Raw genomic sequence first — 24,938 nt, 5'->3', positions numbered from 1 at the left:
TTTCTTGATGTCTGAACTAGAGCACTGGTGAAATAATCAGTACCTATAGTGAGAGGCAGGTTAGTTAACATGGTTACTGATTATTTTGGAAAATTAATAGTAATATTTACTGATAATACGTATCAGGTGTGGGGAATAACAAACCCCTAATTAAAGCATGTAGTGTGATTAAAAAAATAATAAATAAATCATTCATAAAACAATGAAAAAATGAGATAAATAAGTCAGTAACTAGTGAGGATAGTGATTAATAGTGGCTATGCCATAATATAATAAACACATATAAAGTAATAAAAACACAAATGATAAAAATGCTAGCATTACTTCATAAAATGGACGTCTCTGTTATATTAAATAGAGGTTGCCACCACATAAAGATATAAAATGTAATTAAAGAACTTCACCGGATGAAACCAATACGATAGTCTTAGTCTCTAGACAGTGTCTAAATGAATCCACAGTAGGAATCCAAATGAATGGATATGCGCTCAAGTGGCAAGCTTACCCCCAGGCTGTACACACTCTGTTGTCTCTGCGAGTGAGATTACAGCCGTCGCAGGATGACATCACTTATGAGGGCGCTGTCTTTGAGGAGCAATCCTATTGGTCCTTTTTTGGAACAGTAGAAGAAATATGGCTGCCCTGATTCAGAACACAGAGTAACTGCACTTGAGTGCCTTACAGCACGCACAATACTCTTAAGTAGTGTGGTGTGGAATAGGCAGATAGAAGTAGATTCAGTCTTTCAAAAGGGACAATGATCTTACTGCAAACCGGATTGTTTGTATCCAAGGTATACCAGACGTCCACTTTGTCTTTATGGCTCTTGAAACCAAACTGGCTTTGAAAGCAATTGTCCCAATTTTCCAGGCAGGGTTTTCCAACCAGTATTGGTTTGTAGGCAGTAATCACAAATATCAAAGTCCCAACGTAATAAAGATAAAAGTTGTATCACCAGCTGCACAAGGAATAAATAAGTTCTGTAAGTTGCAACTACATCAACGCGTTTCTCCCTATACAGGGCTTTTTCAAGATAAATCAGTTGCAACTAGTGCACCTTTTTAAAGGTGTATCCCAAATCTTATTGGTAAAATACTGATTGATTTTATATTTGTTACATTTTTGTAATAGACTGCTATTTTTAAATTTATCATACTTATATTTTAAATGATAAATTTTTGTGGCTATGCGATTTTTGAATAGCTGTAAAACATCTCACTATCGCACTTTATGAAATGACACTTTTTCTTTTTAAAAAAAATCTTATATATATATATATTTTTTAATTATATCTATTTTTATTATATCTGTTTAACTATTATAAAACCTATGTGGAGAAATAACAATTATTTGGTTGCCTTAAATATATTGGTTGCAATTACCACCTTTTGACCATACCACCTTAAAGCTACCAATTAGATTTGACCAATAAGATTTGGGATACACCTTTAAAAAGGTGCACTTGTTGCAACTGATTTATCTTGAAAAAGCCCTGTATAGGGAGAAACGCGTTGATGTAGTTGCAACTTACAGAACTTATTTATTCCTTGTGTAGCTGGTGCTACAACTTTTATCTTTATTACTTTGGGACTTTGATATTTGTGATTACTGTCTACAAACCGATACTGGTTGGAAAACCCTGCCTGGAAAATTGGGACAATTGCTTTCAAAGCCAGTTTGGTTTCAAGAGCCATAAAGATAAAATGGACATCTGGTATACCTTGGATACAAACAATCCGGTTTGCAGTAAGATCATTGTCCCTTTTGAAAGACTGAATCTACTTCTATCTGCCTATTCCACACCACACTACTTAAGAGTATCGTGTGTGCTGTAAGGCACTCAAGTGCAGTTACTCCTCAAAGACAGCGCCGTCATAAGTGACGTCATCCTGCGACGGCTGTAATCTCACTCGCAGAGACAACAGAGTGTGTACAGCCTGGGGTAAGCTTGCCACTTGAGCGCATATCCATTCATTTGGATTCCTACTGTGGATTCATTTAGACACTGTCTAGAGACTAAGACTATCGTATTGGTTTCATCCCATGAAGTTCTTTAATTACATTTTATATCTTTATGTAGTGGCAACCTCTATTTAATATAACGATGATGTCCGTTTTATGAAGTATTGCTAGCATTTTTATCATTTGTGTTTTTATTACTTTATATGTGTTTATTAAATTGTGGCATAGCCACTATTAATCACTATCCTCACTAGTCACTGACTTATTTATCTCATTTTTTCATTGTTTTATGAATGATTTTTTTTTTTTTTTTTTAATCACACTACATGCTTTAATTTGGGGTTTGTTATTCCCCACACCTGATACTTATTATCAGTAAATATTATTATTAATTTTCCATTGTATATTTCATTTATGCTTGGTCACTTTCATTATTTATATGCACTAGTCACTTATTTGAACTGACACAGTTTTATCCACCTTCAGCTATAGCGCTCCTGTTTTTTGTTTTTTGTGTTTTATGTATGACCTATGATAGGGACTCCTAGGTTATTTCAGGAGCTTGGTGGCCATACTCTGCGCTCATTAGATATATCTAATCTGGCAACTGATTATTTTACCTGTGCTCCAGTTAAGACGTTCTGAAAATATTGCCTACTAGCCTAGGTTTACTTGAGGACTGTGGTTGAGAAGTACTGATGTTCATCATAGAGTTGTACTTGTAATGTAGTGTGGGTTGTGTTTTACTGCTAGTCCTTCCTTTTATCTGGGTATGGAATGGGCATTGGCAGCCAGTGATGCTGACTAGGGTCTAATTTATTTGTATTGTAGACTATATTATCTTTTAGATTTGTGAAGTATGATATGTATAAGTAGTGAATGTAACCTAAAATTCTTATTTTAATATTTTTTGGATTTTATTTTAATTAGATTTTTTTATTTACAAAAAAGTAATGTTTTTTTGTATGCTGTTTTTTGGCTTGGCATTTTGATAATGTTGATTATGCTGTAGTGCTATCCTTAGCTATGTAGATTGTATCGTATTTATGTTTTTCTATTGGAAATTCAAAATTATTATGTAATTAAAAATATTATTACTAAAGGTTATACTTTCGAATTAGAATTGTCAAGTAAAGAATAATGCATTTGAATTTAATTGTGCAGCAGCCAATTTAATTGTAACAGCCAATAGAATGTGAGCTCAATCCTATTGGCTGATTGCATCTTCTAATAGGATTTTTTTCACCTTTAATTCTGATTGGCTGATAGAATTCTATCAGCCAACCGGAATTCAAGAGACTCCATCTTGAATGACATCATTTAAAGGAACATTCAGTGTATGGCTGGGACCTCATGAAGAGGATGCTCCGCGCCGGATGTCTTGAAGATGGAGCCATTCCGCATAGGAAGGATGAAGATAGAAGATGCCGTCTGGATGAAGACTTCTGCCCGCCTGGTGGACAACTTCTTGCAGCCATTCCGCATAGGAAGGATGAAGATAGAAGATGCCGTCTGGATGAAGACTTCTGCCCGCCTGGTGGACGACTTCTTGCCGCTTGGATGAAGAATTCTTCTGGCTTTATTGAGAGCTTCTGCCTGCTTGGATGAAGATTTCTCCTGGCTTGATGAGGATGGATGTCCGGTCTTCAAAAACTGCAAGTGGATCTTTGGGGGTTAGTGTTTTTTTAAGGGTTTATTTGGTGGGTTTTATTTTTAAATAAGGGGTTTGGGCAAAGAAAAAGAGCTAAATGCACTTTTAAGGGCTATGCCCATCCAAATGCCCTTCTCAGGGCAAAGGGGAGCTAAGGTTTTTTAGATAGGATTTTATTTGGGGGATTTGGTTGTGTGGGTGGTGGGTTTTACTGTTGGGGGAGTTGTTTATATTTTTTTACAGGTAAAATAGCTGATTTCTTTGGGGCAATGCCCCTCAAAAGGCCCTTTTAAGAGCTATTAGCAGTTTAGTTTAAGCTAGGTTTTTTTTTATTTTGGGGGGCGCTTTTTTATTTTGATAGGGCTATAAGATTAGGTGTAATTAGTTTAAATATTTGATCATTTATTTTTTATTTTGTGTAATTTAGTCTTTATTTATTTTGTAATTTAGTTAATTGTATTTAACTAATGTAATTTATTTAATTGTAGTATAATGTTAGGTGTTAGTGTAAGACTGGTTAGGTTTTATTTTACAGGTAATTTTGTATTTATTTTAACTAGGTAGCTAGTAAATTGTTAATAACCATTTACTAACTAGTCTACCTAGTTAAAATAAATACAAACCTAGCTCTAAAATAAAAATATAACATAAGATAGCTACAATTTAACTATTAGTTATAGTGTAGCTATCATAGGGTTTATTTTATAGGTAATTATTTAGTTTTAAATAGGAATTAGTTAGGTAATGATAGTAAGTTTTATTTAGATTTATTTTAATTATATTAAAGTTAGAGTTAGGGTTAGACTTAGGGTTAGGTTTAGGGGTTACTATATTTATTTAGTGTTAGTGATGTGGGAGGACAGAGGTTTAGGGGTTAATAACTTTAGTATAGTGGCGGGACGACATTGGGGGTGGCAGATTAGGGGTTAGTAAATGTAATGTAAGTAGCAATGACATTGGGGGCAGCAGATTATGCGTTAATAAGTGTAGGTAGGTGGCGGCGATGTGGGGGGCAGCAGATTAGGGGTTAATAAGTGTAATGTAGGAAGCGACGACATTGGGGGTGGCAGATTAGGGGTTAATAAGTGTAGGTAGGTGGCGGCAATGCCGGGGCGGCAGATTAGGGGTTAATAAGTGTAATGTAGGTAGTGACGACATTGGAGGCAGCAGATTAGGGGTTAATAAGTGTAGGTAGGTGGGGAGATGTCGGGGGCGGCATATTAGAGGTTAATAAATGTAATGTAGGTGTCGGCGATGTCGGGGCGGCAGATTAGGGGTTAAGAAGTGTAATGTAGGTGGCGGCGATATCGGGGGCAGCAGTTTAGGGGTTAATAAGTGTAGGTAGGTGGGGCGATGTCGGGGGCGGCAGATTAGAGGTTAATAAATGTAATGTAGGTGTCGGCGATGTCGGGGCGGCAGATTAGGGGATAATAAATGTAATGTAGGTGGCAACGTTACGAAGCTTTACATTTCATTATTGCAGGTGTTAGGCTTTTTTTTAGCCGCTCTCCCCATTGATGTCTATGGAGAAATCGTGCACAAGCATGTAAAACCCGCTCAAAGCAGCGCTGGTATTTGTGTGCGGTATGGAGCTCAACGCTGCCATATTGCCCGCTGATGCCGGGTTTTTGCAAACCTGTAATAGCAGCGCTATTAAAGGTGAGCGGTGGAAATAACCTGCAAGTTAGTACCGAGCCGCTCATAATGCAAAACTCCTAGGCCTAGATTTGGAGTTTGGCGGTAGAAGGGCTGTTAACGCTCTGTGGGCTTTTTTCTGGCCGCACCATAAAATTAACTCTGGTATCGAGAGTTCAAAAAAAGGCTTTGTTAGGCTCCAAAAAAGGAGCGTAGAGCATTTTTACCGCAAATGCAACTCTCGATACCAGAGTTGCTTACGGACGCGGCCAGCCTCAAAAACGTGCTCATGCACGATTCCCCCATAGGAAACAATGGGGCTGTTTGAGCTGAAAAAAAACCTAACACCTGCAAAAAAGCAGCATTCAGCTCCTAACGCAGCCCCATTGTTTTCTATGGGGAAACACTTCCTACGTCTGCACCTAACACTCTAACATGTACCCCGAGTCTAAACACCCCTAACCTTACACTTATTAACCCCTAATCTGCCGCCCCCGCTATCGCTGACCCCTGCATATTATTATTAACCCCTAATCTGCCGCTCCGTACACCGCCGCTACCTACATTATCCCTATGTACCCCTAATCTGCTGCCCCTAACACCGCCGACCCCTATATTATATTTATTAACCCCTAATCTTCCGCTCCGTAAACCGCCGCTACCTACGTTATCCCTATGTACCCCTAATCTGCTGCCCCTAACACCGCCGACCCCTATATTATATTTATTAACCCCTAACCTGCCCCCCACAACGTCGCCGCCAGCTACCTACAATAATTAACCCCTAATCTTCCGCTCCGTAAACCGCCGCTACCTACGTTATCCCTATGTACCCCTAATCTGCTGCCCCTAACACCGCCGACCCCTATATTATATTTATTAACCCCTAACCTGCCCCCCACAACGTCGCCGCCAGCTACCTACAATAATTAACCCCGAATCTTCCGACCGCAAAGCGCCGCCACCTACGTTATCCTTATGTACCCCTAATCTGCTGCCCCTAACACCGCCGACCCCTATATTATATTTATTAACCCCTAATCTGCCCCCCACAACGTCGCCGACACCTGCCTACACTTATTAACCCCTAATCTGCCGAGCGGACCTGAGCGCTACTATAATAAAGTTATTAACCCCTAATCCGCCTCACTAACCCTATAATAAATAGTATTAACCCCTAATCTGCCCTCCCTAACATCGCCGACACCTAACTTCAATTATTAACCCCTAATCTGACGACCTGAGCTCACCGCTATTCTAATAAATGTATTAACCCCTAAAGCTAAGTCTAACCCTAACACTAACACCCCCCTAACTTAAATATAATTTAAATCTAACGAAATAAATTAACTCTTATTAAATAACTTATTCCTATTTAAAGCTAAATACTTACCTGTAAAAAAAAATCCTAATATAACTACAATATAAATAATAATTATATTATAGCTATTTTAGGATTAATATTTATTTTACAGGCAACTTGGTAATTATTTTAACCAGGTACAATAGCTATTAAATAGTTAAGAACTATTTAATAGTTACCTAGTTAAAATAATAACAAAATTACCTGTAAAATAAATCATAACCTAAGTTATAATTAAACCTAACACTACCCTATCAATAAATTAATTAAATAAACTACCTACAATTACCTACAATTAACCTAACACTACACTATCAATAAATTAATTAAATACAATTCCTACAAATAACTACAATTACATAAACTAACTAAAGTACAAAAAATAAAAAAGAACTAAGTTACAAAAAATAAAAAAATATTTACAAACATAAGAAAAATCTTACAACAATTTTAAACTAATTACACCTACTCTAAGCCCCCTAATAAAATAACAAAGACCCCCAAAATAAAAAAATGCCCTACCCTATTCTAAATTAATACATTTAAAAGCTCTTTTACCTTACCATCCCTGAACAGGGCCCTTTGCGGGGCATGCCCCAAGAAAATCAGCTCTTTTGCCTGTAAAAAAAAACATACAATACCCCCCCCCCAACATTACAACCCACCACCCACATACCCCTAATCTAACCCAAACCCCCCTTAAATAAACCTAACACTAAGCCCCTGAAGATCATCCTACCTTGTCTTCACCATACCAGGTTCACCGATCGGTCCAGAAGAGCTCCTCCGATGTCCTGATCCAAGCCCAAGCGGGGGGCTGAAGAGGTCCATGATCCAGCTGAAGTCTTCATCCAAGCGGGGCAGAAGAGGTCTTCCATCCGATTGAAGTCTTCATCCAAGCGGCATCCATCCGGAGCGAAGCGGCAGCATCCTGAAGACCTCCACCAGGGAACATCCATGCTGGCCGACGACTGAACGACGAATGACGGGTCCTTTAAATGACGTCATCCAAGATGGCGTCCCTCGAATTCCGATTGGCTGATAGGATTCTATCAGCCAATCGGAATTAAGGTAGGAATATTCTGATTGGCTGATGGAATCAGCCAATCAGAATCAAGTTCAATCCGATTGGCTGATCCAATCAGCCAATCAGATTGAGCTCGCATTCTATTGGCTGATCGGAACAGCCAATAGAATGCGAGCTCAATCTGATTGGCTGATTGGATCAGCCAATAGGATTGAACTTGATTCTGATTGGCTGATTCCATCAGCCAATCAGAATATTCCTACCTTAATTCCGATTGGCTGATAGAATCCTATCAGCCAATCGGAATTCGAGGGACGCCATCTTGGATGACGTCCCTTAAAGGAACCGTCATTCGTCGGGAGACAACGGAAGAAGAGGATGGATCCGCGTCGGCTGCTTCAAGATGGACCCGCTCCGCACCGGATGGAAGAAGATCGAAGATGCCGCTTGGAGAAGATGTTTGCCGGTCCGGATGTCCTCTTCTTGCCGGATAGGAGGAAGACTTTGGAGCCTCTTCTGGACCTCTTCATTACCGGATGCCAGGACGGATCGGTGATACCTGGATGGTGAAGACAAGGTAGGAAGATCTTCAGGGGCTTAGTGTTAGGTTTATTTAAGGGGGGTTTGGGTTAGATTAGGGGTATGTGGGTGGTGGGTTGTAATGTTGGGAGGGGGGTATTGTATGTTTTTTTTAAAAGGCAAAAGAGCTGAACTTCTTGGGGCATGCCCCGCAAAGGGCCCTGTTCAGGGCTGGTAAGGTAAAAGAGCTTTTACATTTATTAATTTAGAATAGGGTAGGGAATTTTTTATTTTGGGGGTCTTTGTTATTTTATTAGGGGGCTTAGAGTAGGTGTAATTAGTTTAAAATTGTTGTAATATTTTTCAAATGTTGGTAAATATTTTTTTATTTTTTGTAACTTAGTTCTTTTTTATTTTTTGTACTTTAGTTAGTTTATGTAATTGTAGTTATTTGTAGCAATTGTATTTAATTTATTTATTGATAGTGTAGTGTTAGGTTAATTGTAGGTAATTGTAGGTAGTTTATTTAATTAATTTATTGATAGGGTAGTGTTAGGTTTAATTATAACTTAGGTTAGGATTTATTTTACAGGTAAATTTGTTATTATTTTAACTAGGTAACTATTAAATAGTTCTTAACTATTTAATAGCTATTGTACCTGGTTAAAATAATTACAAAGTTGCCTGTAAAATAAATATTAATCCTAAAATAGCTACACTATAATTATAATTTATATTGTAGCTATATTAGGATGTATTTTACAGGTAAGTATTTAGCTTTAAATAGGAATAATTTATTTAATAAGAGTTAATTAATTTCGTTAGATTTAAATTATATTTAAGTTAGGGGGGTGTTAGTGTTAGGGTTAGACTTAGCTTTAGGGGTTAATCCATTTATTATAGTAGCGATGAGCTCCGGTCGTCAGATTAGGGGTTAATAATTGAAGGTAGGTGTCGGCGATGTTAGGGAGGGCAGATTAGGGGTTAATACTATTTATGATAGGGTTAGTGAGGCGGATTAGGGGTTAATTACTTTATTATAGTAGCGGTGCAGTCCGCTCGGCAGATTAGGGGTTAATAAGTGTAGGTAGGTGTCGGCGACGTTGAGGGGGGCAGATTAGGGGTTAATAAATATAATATAGGGGTCGGCGGTGTTAGGGGCAGCAGATTAGGGGTACATAAGGATAACGTAGGTGGCGGCGCTTTGCGGTCGGCAGATTAGGGGTTAATTATTGTAAGTAGCTGGCGGCGACGTTGTGGGGGGCAGGTTAGGGGTTAATAAATATAATACAGGGGTCGGCGGGGTTAGGGGCAGCAGATTAGGGGTACATAAGTATAACGTAGTTGGCGGTCGGCAGATTAGGGGTTAAAAAATTTTAATCGAGTGGCGGCGATGTGGGGGGACCTCGGTTTAGGGGTACATAGGTAGTTTATGGGTGTTAGTGTACTTTAGGGTACAGTAGTTAAGAGCTTTATGAACCGGCGTTAGCCCAGAAAGCTCTTAACTCCTGCTATTTTCCTGCGGCTGGAGTTTTGTCGTTAGAGCTCTAACGCTCACTTCAGAAACGACTCTAAATACCGGCGTTAGGAAGATCCCATTGAAAAGATAGGATACGCAATTGACGTAAGGGGATCTGCGGTATGGAAAAGTTGCGGCTGAAAAGTGAGCGTTAGACCCTTTAATCACTGACTCCAAATACCGGCGGTAGCCTAAAACCAGCGTTAGGAGCCTCTAACGCTGGTTTTCACGGCTACCGCCGAACTCTAAATCTAGCCGCTAATCTGGCCGTCTAATAGCTAAGATGTGTTCATTTACATATTTGTTATAGTTATTATTGTGTTAATTTCAAATTTAAGGCATATAGTAGTTATATTAAGTGATAGAGGTGTTGATTTCGAAAGAAAATTCGAATTTTCACACTACTAGTAACTGTAATAGAGAAGATGTGTTCATTTTGAATAAAAATTTGAATTTGAATTTTACATCTTTGTTATAGTTATTATTGTGTTAATTTCGAAATTAAGGCATATATTAGTTATATTAGGTGATAGAGGTGTTTATTTCGAATTGAAATTCGAATTTTAACACTATTAGTAAGTATAATAGCTAAGATGTGTTCATTTGGAATTAAAATTCGAATTCAAATTTTACATCTTTGTTATAGTTATTATTGTGTTAATTTCGAATTTAAGGCCTATAGTAGTTATATTAAGTGATAGAGGTGTTGATTTTGAATTAAAATTCGAATTTTAACACCATTACTAACTTTAATAGAGAAGATGTGTTAATTTCAAATTAAAATTCAGGTTCAAATTTTACATCTTTGTTATAGTTATTATTGTGTTCATTTAGAATTTTAGTTAGTATTGTGTTAATTTCAAATTTAAGGCCTATAGTAGTTATATTAAGTGAAAGAGGTGTTGATTTAAAATTTAAATTCAAATTTTAACTCCATTAGTAAATATTTTAGCTAATATGTGTTAATTTGGAATTAATTTGAAATTGAATTTGACATCTTTGTTAAGATAGATTATGTCAGAGGTTTTCAGAGGTTTTCAAAGTCTTAGACAATGGGCCCCCCCTTTGGTGAAACTTTTGAAATGAGACCCCCCAATGCTTGTAATGTATTTCTTAAATTTGCAGAAAAACATGTACCCATACACAATCTCATACCCCCACACACATTCTCATACACACACACACTCTCATACACACACACACACACACACACACAATGTCATACACACACACACAATGTCATACACACACACACTCTAATACACACACAAACACAGACACTCTAATACACACACTCAACCACACACACACACACTCTCATACACACACACACATACAATCTCATACACACACACTCTCACACACGCACACTCTCATGCACACACACTCACTCTCACACACACATTGTATGTTTCTTTCTGGTTACAAGTTTATACAATTATACAATTCTACTCTGCTTTGTCTTTAAAGGACATTCAAAATCAGATAGTCAGTAGACTATGTGATTTTGAATGTTATGTATTGACAAAGCAGAGTAGAATTGTATAGTTGTATAAACTTGTAGTTTACTATACTAGACCACTGCTAGTACCCACCTACCATGATGTGACTATAAAGAAAATTGTGTAGCTCATAAATGTCACAGCTAATAGACAGAAATTTAATAAATGTCTAGTAACTTTTGTTTTCATACAATACATATACGTAATTATATATGGATATGTATTATTATATACAGTATATATGTATTATTTTGGTGTATAAGTATGTATTTTATCCTAAGTTAATTCATTGTTACTTATAGAGTGAGAGGATTTATACAGCAGCAGCAAGATATAAAGACACAGATGGGCAACAGTATTTTGTCAGTCAGCATATTTTAATATTAAATAAAAATTAAAGCAGTGTCCTCTTTTATTTGGAATCTTCATACCAACCAAGATGCCGAAAAAAGTTTCAAGAAGAATTCTTTCAGCTTCCAGCAGCAGCAGTCAACAGCAGCAACAGCTAATGGAGACCAATAAAGGTGCAGTTAAAGTAGTTAAAGAAAACAAAGTGTCTGGAACCACACGTAGTGGTCATCAAAGAATGGCAATTCATGCCTTTTTAAACATCCCACCTAATTTTATCTGAACATGTGGAGCAGCAGTGCTCGCAGGAAGCAGCATCAGAAAAATCCCCTTCTATAAATGTATTATCCAGAGAACCAGCAGATGATAATGGAGTAGATCTTGAAATAACTATGGAAACTTCTGGAAGGAATGGCAGCAGCAGTAGCAGCATCTCTGTCGATAATGAAAATCATTCTGATTTGGAATTGGAAGGTTATATATCAGAAGGATCTGTTTATACTCCAACTCGTCATTGTGATTCTGATGATTCAGTTTGCAGTACCATTGACGAACAAACTCCAGCTTGCCCCATCACTTCTAGGTATCCACTGTTCCAAAAGCATATCAAACGTGCTATTCCATCCAAAGAGTCACCAATGTTGCAGGCACAGTCAGATAGAATTAATTCTAATGCTAACGGGGTCTTTGCCAAACAAAGAAAAATTCCCACAATTGAAAATTAATTTTCATTACCACTAGATACTACACCACCACAAGTTGCAAGATGTGGAAGTAAGAGCAGCTGGCTCTTACCATCATCATCATCATCATACATTACGACTCCCAGACCACGTAGTAGTGCAGTAGGTGGTAGTGTAGTTTAGATTTTTTATTCTGTTGATAAACTAGATCAAAGTAAAGCAACATGTAAAATATGTAATAAAAAACTTAGTCGAGGAAAAGCAGGAAGTCATTTGGGAAACACTTCCTTACAGTCTCATATGAATGGTAGGCACAAAGTGATATGGGACAGATATTTCAATAAAAATGTTTCTTTATCCACAGAAAAAAAAATCAAATGTTATGCCACCACCTGCTGCCAATGATGATGGTTTTAACAACACCAATAGAAGTTCATGCAGCTGCAGCAATCAACTTTTATCAAATGTATTACCAATTTCTGGGAATACATCAGTGGTTATTTTAACGGCAGAGTACTTTAAAACTTGCTTTTGAAAGTGGTAAAAAATATCCCCCAAATCTCGAATGTGTTTACCAAATTAATTTTAAAGTTGCAAAAATGCTTGCAATAGATATGCTTCCTTTTACTTTTGTTGAAGGTCAAGGGTTTAGGGAATTATAATGCATTTGGTTGTTCTCTGTTGGCAAATCCTTAGCCGCCATAATTTCTCACAAAAAGGTGTTCCCCAAATTCATTAACTTATTTTAGAAAATGTTGGCAAACAATTAGAAATATCAGAGTGTAACAAAGTTCAATATAACAAAAGAAAGTCCCAAGCACAAGCCACATATAGTAAAAAATCCAGGCTTTAATTCAAAATGTTTAAAAACATGTTAGAGTACAGCCATAGACTGCATAGCAATGACTGACAGTTTAAAATCAAGAAGGGAATGTTGAGCTCCTCATACAGCAGACATGTTTCGTGCTTCCCAAGCACTTGTTCGCTGCCTGTAGGAGCTGCAGCCGTCTTCAGCTTAAATAGGCTACAGCTTTATAATTTTAAAGATACATAGTCACATTTATTAGTTTCCTTCTTAGTTGTTGCAAATTATGCTAAATTGAACATGGAATAACTATTAGTAAAGGAAAAAGGTAAAGGGTGAAATATATCACATATTATACATATTCATATAAGCAATTTATCTTACTTTATATTTCATAATAGAAAAGATTGATAATATAGAGCAAGCAAAGTGAATATCCAATTAAATCCTTATACACATAGATCAATGTCCTTCCTAAAATTTAAACTATAGGGTATCTAGGTGTTCAAGGAAAAAAAAAAACAAGATTACCTCTCTTGTATTAAGTTTATTCTCATGGTTTCCTCCCCTTTTCCACCGGGGAATGTGGTCAATGACCTGTACAGATAATAATGTTGAATCAGAATTATGTAATTCTTTAAAATGCTTAGCAATTGGTGTATCTGAATCAGGATCCATAATGGATCATACATGCTCAAGAAAGCGATCATTTAGGGGTCTCTTAGTTCTGCCTACATATTGCTTAGAGCACCCCCTACAAGTCAATAGATAAATGACATGTGTTGTTGCAGAATTTATGTAAAAGTTGATCCTATGGGTACATTTAGTTTGTGTAGAGATAAAATTTTCCCCTTCTTTCACAAAATCCAAAGTTTTACATATATTGTGTCGACATTTATAAAAACCTTGGTGGCATGGATGGCACAATACCATGTGCCTTTTTGAGATAGAGGCTTTTAAAAAGGTGTGTCAAGCATTAAAAAGATAATGTCAAAATTAAACTTAAAATGTTTAATTAGACATACATTTGAATTTTTTTTCGACATTCATTTATTTTTAAATATATAGTTGCACACCTTTTGTTTTAAAATTTTAGGGGTGGAATGTTTGGGCTAAACCATGCCAGCCTTGGTGTTAGAAAATCTTCCAAGTTAGCAAGGTGATCACTGATCAATCATGTGATGAATTTTAAATTACTAATGTACCTAGTGCCTAATGTACAAAACCACCAGGGAGAAGATAATAGCACTGGAAAATAAAACTAAAGAGTTTAGAATAAGAAAGAGATATAAAAACCTAAAATTTCCTGTGTACAATGAGAGCCGCCCAACTACAGAGCGCAGCAATTTAAAATAAGTTTCTCATTCACTTCTATTTAGAAAATGATACCACCCTGTGGAGACAGAAGAGGAGGCATCAACATGGGACAATATCGCCTGTACAAAAGTAAAGAAAGCCCAAAGACAAAAAGCAACTCACATAGATGAAGGCATAAATGGTGCCTAACACAGTAGGCTGGGACCTCAAAGTCGCCCGACAGACTCACTTCCAGACTGCTCGGGCTGACGATTCAGAGAAGTTCCTCGGCTCAATCACACAAGCATCTTCAGGAGCTGCGCCAATCAGTTTGGACAATGGGAGTGTGTGGAAAAAAACAGGATTCACCGGGTGTGTGTCAGTGAAACACTATAATACCCTCAGGAATTCGGATAATAACCTCCACAAGAGCAAGGGTGGAATAAAATATATAAAAAGTCTTTATTAGAAACAAAATCAACAGCAACGCATTTCTCGGCTGATTCCTGCCATTTCATCAGGCTGTAACTACCACAATTAACCTTGCTCCTCATATAGAACCCTCTAACTAATCAAATACAGATGTTCTATATACACCTACAACAGATATTAACAATTTAAAAAGATACAAAATGACACAAAACATGATAGCATCAGAATGAAAAATAGTACAAATTGGCTAATAACATTAATGTATAATTATACATAAAACATCTCAAAAAAACTCTTGAGTGTAAAAAATAGACATGATATATATAACACATTTAGCCAAGAAAAAGTCATAATCCCCAATGGATAACAGTGTTAAATGTAATTAATACTCGATAAAATGGCAATAGAAGCACGAGTAACAGAGACTCATACTCATATAAAACAAAATAATAAGCCACTGTATATGAGCGGCACACACACACCAGAACTACAATTCCTGAGGATACAATATGATTGTTGCTTAATGGATATAGCAACCCCATAATATGGTGATACAAAAAAGTTAATGTAAATAGTGGGGATATGTGTCAGTACTTCGAACAGGCAGACTAAGGCAACAACAAACTCGTAGAGTGCAGCACATAATAACAAAGGGTATTCCAGTATGCTCAAAAAAGTGCAGACTGGTATAATTGTGTGTGGTTATATCATACAACCTATCGATAATCTATATGACCCCATGAAATATAATATCACTAAAGGCTAAAATGGTTGATCACATAGGCTACATATATTGTGGAGTACCCATGTATAGCAATATAATAGTACATTGAAAAATGAGATGAGACCCCATCATACAATCTTGTGTTATATAAAAATGTAAAAATGGAAATACATAGATGGAAATACAAAGATAGAAACTACGGATCAAAATATAAATTTCATGACTTCACAGATATCAGTGAAAGGCCGCCAGATTTACGTTCATATTGAGACCAGAAGGGTGTAAACTTCTCAATTTGTGGATCCAGTAGGTTTCACTTTTTCTGAGTCTTAAAAATCTATTGTAAAGATGAGATTTCGGAATATGCTCAATTGGAGAGTTGGAAAAACATTTAGTATCCCCATTATGTTTGGAGTTACAGTGTCTCAATACGCTATGTGGTTTAAAGTTATTGCTCATATTACGATAATGTTCAGACCACCTTATGCTAAGGTGTCTACAAGTGCAACCTACATACTGGATCCTGCAAATGCAGGAAAGGAGGTACATAACATAGCTGGAAGCGTAAGATACGCGACCCACTATGGGGTAAATGTGTTTAGTTACATTTGATTGAAAAGTACATTGATTGTGAGTAATATACTTATACACATTTTGCATCTTTTGAAGCCACATCTAAAGGACCCTGATTTTTAGTACATTTCTTTATAGTTAGAGTTTCATTCTTCCTATGTTTCACTATTTTGCTGGGTGCTAAAATAGTTTTTAAACTACGGGCCTTTTTAAATACTACCATAGGTTTTTATTCTATCAGGTCACCCAAGATGGGGTCCTTAATGAGGATGTTCCAATGTTTATTTATGATTTGTTTTACCAATTTATAATTGCAGTTATATTGTGTGATGAACATTGTGCAATCTGAAACATTATTTTCTTTCTGCACAATATTATTTTTGTTCAAAAAGTATTCATCTCTATTTTCCAACTTGGCTCTTCTATATCCATACTCAATAATATGGGATGGATATTTATTTTCTGTAAACCTTTCCTTTAGAATCAGGCTTTGTGTCTCATAATCTGAAAGTGTACTACAGTTACGACGTATTCATTTAAACTGCCCATACGGGACATTTCGTTTCCAAGGGTAGTGATGATTGCTGGTAAAATCCAGATAACTATTACAATCCATTGTTTTAAGGTAAGTTGTGCTAGTCACCCTCCCATTAGCAAACTGAAGGTTAATAGCCAAAAAGACTGTGCTCACATTATTAATGGAGCTAGTAAATAGGAGACCCCTATCGTTATTATTAAGGTGCTCCACAAAGGAGTTGGCTGATGATAAATCGCCTCTCCATATGAAGATCAGGTAATTTATATACCTACTATAGTATAACAGGCTCACCCTGTGTCTAGAATTATAGATGTAATGTTGTTCAAATGACCCCATATAGAGGTTCGCATAACTCGGGGCAAACCTGGTACGCATGGCGGTTCCCCTCGTCTGAAGATAAAATTCCTCCTGAAACACAAAAAAATTGTGTCTCAGGATAAACTATATCAACTCAATAATAAATTCCCTTTGTATCTCACGTAGATAGATATTTTGCTCAAGGTATCTAGATACTGCTGAAATTCCCAGATTATGGGGAATATTGAATACAATGCCTGGACATCACACGTGATCCACATTATATCCTGTGTGATCACAAATAGTTCACGTTTCCTTAACAGATCTGACAAATTACGAATATAGGATTCTAGACATAACACATATTTTTGTAAAAAAATAGTCGATATAGGAAGAAACACTATCTGTTAAGCTTCCTATCCCGGCTATTATCGGGCGACCAGGGGGGCAAGTTGAATTTTTGTGCATCTTAGGAAGATGATAATAAAACGCATGATTCCGTTCACTAGATACTAGATAATCTTTCTCTTTCTTGGAGACTATGCCCTCATTAAATGCATGATTAACAAGATCCTTTAATATCACCAAAAATTTAGAAGTGGGGTCATAGGTCAAACGAGTGTAATAAGATGTATCATGAAGTATGTTTCTGGCCTCTAAGAGGTAATCATCTAAATTTTGTAGATCTATACCCCCACCTTTGTCTGCCTGTCTAATCACCAATGTTTTATCATTTTTAAGGCTTTCTTAAGCTCTTTTTTCATTGGCAAACAGATTATGTTTGCCTACAATGCTTTTGGGAATCTTATCCAAATCATCACTCACTAGTTGTTTAAAAATGTCAAGATGTGCATTGTTAGTGAGTTTAGTATGTATAAATCCATTACATAATTGGTTGACTAAAGAGTCTGGTTCATATGTAGGGACCTGTTGTTGACTTAACCTGGCATCCATTGTTTCTGTTAAAATTGGTAATTTAGTATCATCTTTAAGTAGTTTTTAGGCAAAATATTTTTGCATAGATAACTTTTGGGTAAATCGATTTAGATCCACAAAAAGTGAAAAAATATTATTTGTATTTGTAGGGCTTAAAGAAAGTCCTTTCCCCAAGACCATAATCTCATCATCTGTTAGGGTATGAGATGAGAGGTTAAAAATGCCTTTACTTAGTTCCTGTAGTCTTGCCTTTTTGAGGGCTGTACTACGTCCTCTACACCCTAGTTTCCATGGGGCCATTTGCCTTTGTGGGATGGTGTTAAGGAGACTACAGGTTTCAAGTAACTGGCTATTGTCTTTTTTTTCTAAGACTGCTGTCTTGGACCTGACTCTAAAAAATGCTGAGTCGAATAAATTTGTATTGGTGTTAGTGTTATTATGATTTCAATTAGAAGTGGAAGGCATATTTTTATCAAAATGATGGGGTCTCATCGGATCCTCCCTGTCTACTATGAGCACTGTGAACTCTAAAAATTAGAGAATTAGTATCATTTGGTCGTTCATATTGGTCATAAGAATTGTCACTAGGTGGTGCCCTTGGGTGGAATGTACTATCATGTGTTTTGTGAGGAGTTCTAGACCAATAGTTATGTCCATTTGGTTGTGTGTTCTATTTAGGGGAAAAATGACCATAGTGTATCACATCATTGTGTCTCCTGAGAGAATACCCACTATGATTATACTGTGTACCCGATGGATACCCACCATTGTTATGCTGTGGCCCATTGCCTGCCCAATTGAGATCTCTATGGGAACTCTGATTATAACTTTGGTTATAACTTTTATTTTTGTTTCTATTTTTATTCTTATGATGACTCACCATAGTCCATTCATTTGTGTTGGACTCACTATGAGTACACTAATGTGTGGCAGGATGATTATAATCTCGATACTTATGCTCTGTTACAGGGGGAGGTTTAAATGTAGAGATGAGGAAGACTACCTTAAAGGAGAAGTACATACTTACAATAAAAAGAAAAAAACATCTAACCCCCCCCCCTGTTACAGAGGAGGAGTTTCAAGATTATAATCATGCTGCTATAATCTTTGTTGGGGCACCAGCCATATAGGGTCAAACTGAATGAATACAAACAAATAATACTTATAAATAAAAAATATATATATAATTTTTTCACATGTTAAGTTATGGAGAAAGGCAGTGAGTGAGCACTACAGGTCTGCTTCTCTCCATTGTTCGCCGTGACAAGTATTTCATATGAACCACTAGCACCAGCGTGCAGAACCACCCACAGATTTGTTGAAGCTCAAAGTCGCCAATAAGCCCAATCTGAGGCAGTTCCCATAGTGTGTGTATATGTATATGTGTATGATTATAAATGTTATTATGTATGAGTGTAGTTGTGTACATGCATAGAAATATATATATATATATATATATATATATATATATATATATATTCGGCTAGATTATGAGTTTTGCGGTATGAGTGAAAAAGCAGAGTTAAGGCTCTTTTTCACTACCGCTGGTATTCCGAGTTTTGCAGGTATAGCTGTACTGCACACTTTTTTAGCTGTAGCACAACGTAACTACCGCAGCTTTCAAAAAGTCCTTTTTCAATGGGACTTCCTTTGCGCCGGTATTACGAGTCTGCCTGGGAGGCCAAAAAGTGAGCGGTACAGCCTATACCGTCAAGATCCATACCGTAAACTGAAAGTCAGTAGGCTTTTATGCTACAACGCCGTAACATAAAACTCATAACTAAAGTGCTAAAAAGTACACTAACACCCATAAACTACCTATTTACCCCTAAACTGAGGCCCTCCCGCATCGCAAACACTACAATAAAAATATTAACCCCTAATCTGCCGCTCCGGACATCGCCGCCAGTTGAATAAACATATTAACCCCTAAACCGCCGCACTCCTGCATTGCAAACACTAGTTAAATATTATTAACCCCTAATCTGCTGTCCCTAACATCACCGCAACCTATTTTACTGTTATTTACCCCTAATCTGCTGCCCCCAAAATCGCCGCCACTATACTAAAGTTATTAACCCCTAAACCTAACCCTAACACCCACTAACTTGAATGTAATTTAAGTAAATCTAAATAAAACCTACTATTATCCTCTTCAATCAAAGTCTTCTTCCCGAATGAAGGTTCCTTTAAGGGACGTCATCCAAGATGAAGTCTGGATGAAGACTTCTTGCCGCTTGGATGAAGACTTCTGCTGCTTCGTTGAGGATGGATGTCTTCAAAAACTGTAAGTGGATCTTCAGAGGTTAGTGTTAGGTTTTATTAAGGATTTATTGGGTGGGTTTTATTTTTAGATACGGGTTTAGGCAGAAAAGAGCTAAATGCCCTTTTAAGGGCAATGCCCATACAAATGCCCTTTTCAGGGCAATGGGGAGCTTAGGTTTTTTAGATAGGTTTTTATTTGGGGGGGGGATGGTTGTGTGGGTGGTTGGTTTTACTGTTGGTGGGTTGTTTGTATTTTTTTTTCTGGTAAAAGAGCTGATTTCTTTGAGGCAATGCCCCGCAAAAGGCCCTTTTAAGGGTTATTGGCAGTTTAGTTTAGGCTAGAGTTTTTTTTATTTTGGGGAGCTTTTTTTATTTTGATAGGGCTATTAGATTAGGTGTAATTAGTTTAAATATTTAATCATTTGTTTTTTATTTTGTGCAATTTAGTGTTTGTTTGTTTTTGTAATTTAGTTCATTGTATTTAATTAATGTAATTTATTTAATTGTAGTGTAAGGTTAGGTGTTAGTGTAAGACAGGTTAGGTTTTATTTTACAGGTAAATTTGTATTTATTTTAACTAGGTAGCTAGAAAATCGTTAATAACTATTTACTAACTATTCTACCTAGTTAAAATAAATACAAACTTAGCTGTGAAATAAAAATAAAACCTAAGATAGCTACAATGTAACTATTAGTTATATTTTAGCTAGCTTAGGGTTTATTTTATAGGTAAGAATTTAGTTTTAAATAGGAATTATTTAGTTATTAATAGTAGGTTTTATTTAGATTTATTTTAATTACATTAAAGTTAGTGGGTGTTAGGGTTAGTTTTAGGGGTTAATAACTTTAGTATAGTGGCGGCAACATTGGGGCGGCAGATTAGGGGTTAATAACTGTATGTAGGTGGTGGCAGTGTTGGGGGCGGCAGATTAGGGGTTAATAAGTATAATGTAGATGGCGGCGACATTGGGGGCGGTAGATTAGGGGTTAATAAGTGTAGGTAGGTGTCGGCGATGTCGGGGGTGACAGATTAGGGGTTAATAAGTGTAATGTAGGTGTCAGCTTGTCAGGTGTGGCAGATTAGGGGTTAATAAGTATAATGTAGGTGGCAGCGATGTTGGGGGGCGGCAGATTAGTGGTGTTTAGACTCGGGGTTTATGTTAGGGTTTTAGGTGTAAACATAAATTTTCTTTCCCCATAGGAATCAATGGGGCTGCGTTACGGAGCTTTACGCTCCTTTATTGCAGGTGTTATGCTTTTTTTTTAGCCAGCTCTCCCCATTGATGTCTATGGGGAAATCATGCACGAGCACGTAAAACCAGCTTAAAGCTGCGCTGGTATTGGAGTGCGGTATGGAGCTCAATTTTGCTTTACGCTGCAATATTGCCTGCTGACGCCAGGTTTTTGTAAACCTGTAATAGCAGCGCTAGAGGGAGGTGAGCGGTGACAATAACTTGCAAGTTAGCACCGAGCAGCTCTTACCGCAAAAGTCGTAATCTAGCCGATTGAAAGTAATACATTGATTTTGCAACATAGAATTAATATCAAATAGCTGAAGGGACAATTATTGATATGAAAGTTCTTTTCATATTATTGTGCTGAAGTATATTATGAAAAAACAAGAATAATGGTTATGCATGCAGTAAAGTAATGGTTTTGTGCTTGTAATGGTATCTAAATTTCTACTTTTTTATATTTTATAAAGTTACAACTCTGTGCACCATTATCAATGATGAAACTAGTTGTTACTTGTTGTTACATGTATAACGTCACTTGTCCGCTTAAGCTATTTGATATTAATTCTATATTAGAGTATATATTAGTGTATATTAGTGTATGAGTGTTTATGTTTGGACATATCATATAAATGTTGATGAGAAAGTTAAAAATAAATGTTGTATACAGGCAATGGCATGTGAAAATAGTTTACTTACAATGAAAGTCAGTAATAAAAACTATTTCTAGGATAAAACTGAATGTCATCCAGCCTTGTGCACATATTACCTGCCAGTTGGTATACCAGCACATCCCATACTATAGCTGTAAGATTAGGGATTTAATGGGCTGTACAAGAGCTAATTGCCCTTTTAAGGGCAGTAAAAGAGCTGAATGCCCCTTTAAGGGCAATGCCCATACAAATGCTCCTTTAGAGGCAATGGGTAGTTTAGGTTTTTCTAGTGTTAGTCTATTTTTAGTTTGGGGGGCTTGCTTGCTAGGCGGTTTTACTGGTAATTTTTGTATGTAAAAGATCTGTTTAACTTAGGGCAATTCCCTAAAAAAGGCCCTTTTAAGGGCTATTGGTAGTTTAGTATTAGATTAGGGGGTGTTTTTATTTTGGGGAGGATTTTTTTATTTTTATAGGGGTATTAGTTTAGGTTTACATTTTTTATTTTGGATACTTTTGTTTATTTTTTTCTGTAATTTTACTTTTTTATTTTTTGTAACTTTTTGTATTTTTTAAACACAGACTGCCCTCTGGGCAGGCATATCGCCTAGTGGGTATGAAAGGGATTATCTATCTTTTTAAACAACAAAAATTCTGGTTTTGACTGTCCCTTTAAGCTACCTCTATTGGGTTTATATATATAAGCTTCTTGGGCGTATCATAGCCAGTGCATTACCGCAACCAGCCTATGACCTCACCACTGCATGTCACTGCTAGGTAGAGGCAAGGCATTATGGACCACTAAATGGCAGGAAATAGTGCAGACATCTAGTGCTCTTTCAAATCATTCTTGCAAAACTGCTGACATTTAGTGATCAAGAGACGTGCACACTCCTGAGCTTTTGTACCTGCTTAATTTAAAAAAAAAAAATACCCAGAGAAGACAATACATGTCAGTACAGTAGAAGTAAATTGAGAACATAAAACCATATGCTCTTTCACAGGCTAACTTCTTACACCTTGAAAGCTGCTTCTATGAATGCATTTTGACAGTTTTCCCCACTCTAGAGTGTTAGTTCATATGTGTCATATAGATAACACTGTGCTCAGGCATGTGAAGTTAACTAGGAGCCAGCACTGATTGGCTAATGCAAGTCTGTCAAAAAACTGAGATAAGGAGGCAGTCTGCAGAGGCTTAAACAAAAGTGAATCACAGAGGTTATGCAAAACTAGGGAATTTGTAATAAAGGGATTATCTATCTTTTTAAGCAACACATATTTTGGTGTTGAATGTCCCTTTAACATATAAAAGGGATTTGTTTTTGGTTACATTTTTGGTGAGGGTTATTTTTATTAGAAAAAGTAGAGAGGGGAATAGAGAGTTTAGAATGAGAAAGAGATAAAAACCTAAAATTTCCTGTGGACAATGAAAGACGCCCCCTACAGATAGTAGCAATTTTAATTGAAATAGTTTTTTTATTGTCATACACATAGAAAATTACAAGCCACATTACCTTAACTTATATATCACAATTCCCCCCCTGACCCCCGATGAAGAATAGATAGTCCAAGAGTAGTCTGTCAAGAGTGGAGATATCGATCGAGTGGCCATTGAATCAGCAAGTCCAACAGAGAGTATTATTTCGATCTAGATTGTGAAGCTTGCAATGTTACATATCTATATAATACTATCGGGGTTTGGAGAGTGGGAGCATGGGAATAGCAGGGAAAAGGACACAAAATAAACCAAGATATACAAGGTAGTTTCTTTCCCCTCTCCTCTCCCCACCCCCGACATCCATTTTGCGTATGTTTATAGTATCTCCCTTTTAACAACATTTCAACAAACAATAATTTTATCTTAAAAAATAAAAAACCATATCCAACTTGCCTGCCGCGCCTCTCCTCCATCACCTGGGAGTGGGGTCCCCCCCCAGTGTAAGGTACAGTCCGAGTCTCTAAGTCATTTTACCTTCTCTAGTGTCTTATGAATTTCCCCCCACACCCATATTACCCGTTACTTGGTTGGTCGTCTTTGGGAGTCTAGGTCGTTAGTGGCCAGCTAAAATCCAGTAGTTCCACACCTTAAAGAATTGGTCTTGACTACTCTGCATAAAGGCTATCGTTTCCGACATTTTATAGGTGATTTGAATCTTATCTAACACTTCCCCCCAAGAGGGTACCCCTATCTTCCAGTGTCTTGCAACACATATTCTAGTTGCTGTACATAGAATGCGAATAAACGTGTTGATAGCTGCATTGAACGGTCTTACCCTATCATTTAATAATGCTTGTGAAGCAGATAGGGAGATAGTTTCAGATAGAACCTCACTAAGAAGTCCAGATAGCTTAGACCATATTTGATTAACCTGAGGGCAGTCCCACCACATATGCATGTATGTACCTGTTTCAGCGCAGCCTCTGTAACACAGCTTATTACCTCTTTGGGTGTAATGCGAGGTGATGATCGGGGTGAGATACCATCGGAATGATGTCTTAATACTATTCTCTCTAAAGTCTGCACTAGTTAGCCCTTTACTAGCTGTGTGTAAAATGATTTCCCAGTCTTCTAATTTGTAGTTTATATTTAGTTCCTCTTCCCATTTCGTCATAATCGATGTCTTAGAGGTAAGTTTAGCTCTCTGTAGTGTTAAATATATTGCAGAGATTGCTTTTTTTGGTCTCTGTGTTGCGTTACATAAGTATTCAAGGGTAGTTAGTCTTGTATCAGATCCAAGCACTCTAAACTTGGTAATAGCTGAAGCTACTTGTAAGTATAAAAACCACTGTAATTTTTCTGGTGCAATTTTATCCTGAATTTGTTGGTAGGTAGCTATTTTATTATTATGTAAGAAGTCCGCGACCCTGTATAGTCCTTTGTTTTCCCATTTTCCGATCTGTAAATGAAAATCTACACTCAGAAGGGTTCTTAGTGGTCTAATCACCGAATCTTTGGGAATGAGGTGTAGTGAACCGGT

This window comes from Bombina bombina, chromosome 1 (assembly GCF_027579735.1).
Source record: "Bombina bombina isolate aBomBom1 chromosome 1, aBomBom1.pri, whole genome shotgun sequence".
Classification (NCBI taxonomy): Eukaryota; Metazoa; Chordata; class Amphibia; order Anura; family Bombinatoridae; genus Bombina; species Bombina bombina.
This window is presented reverse-complemented; position numbering follows the sequence as displayed.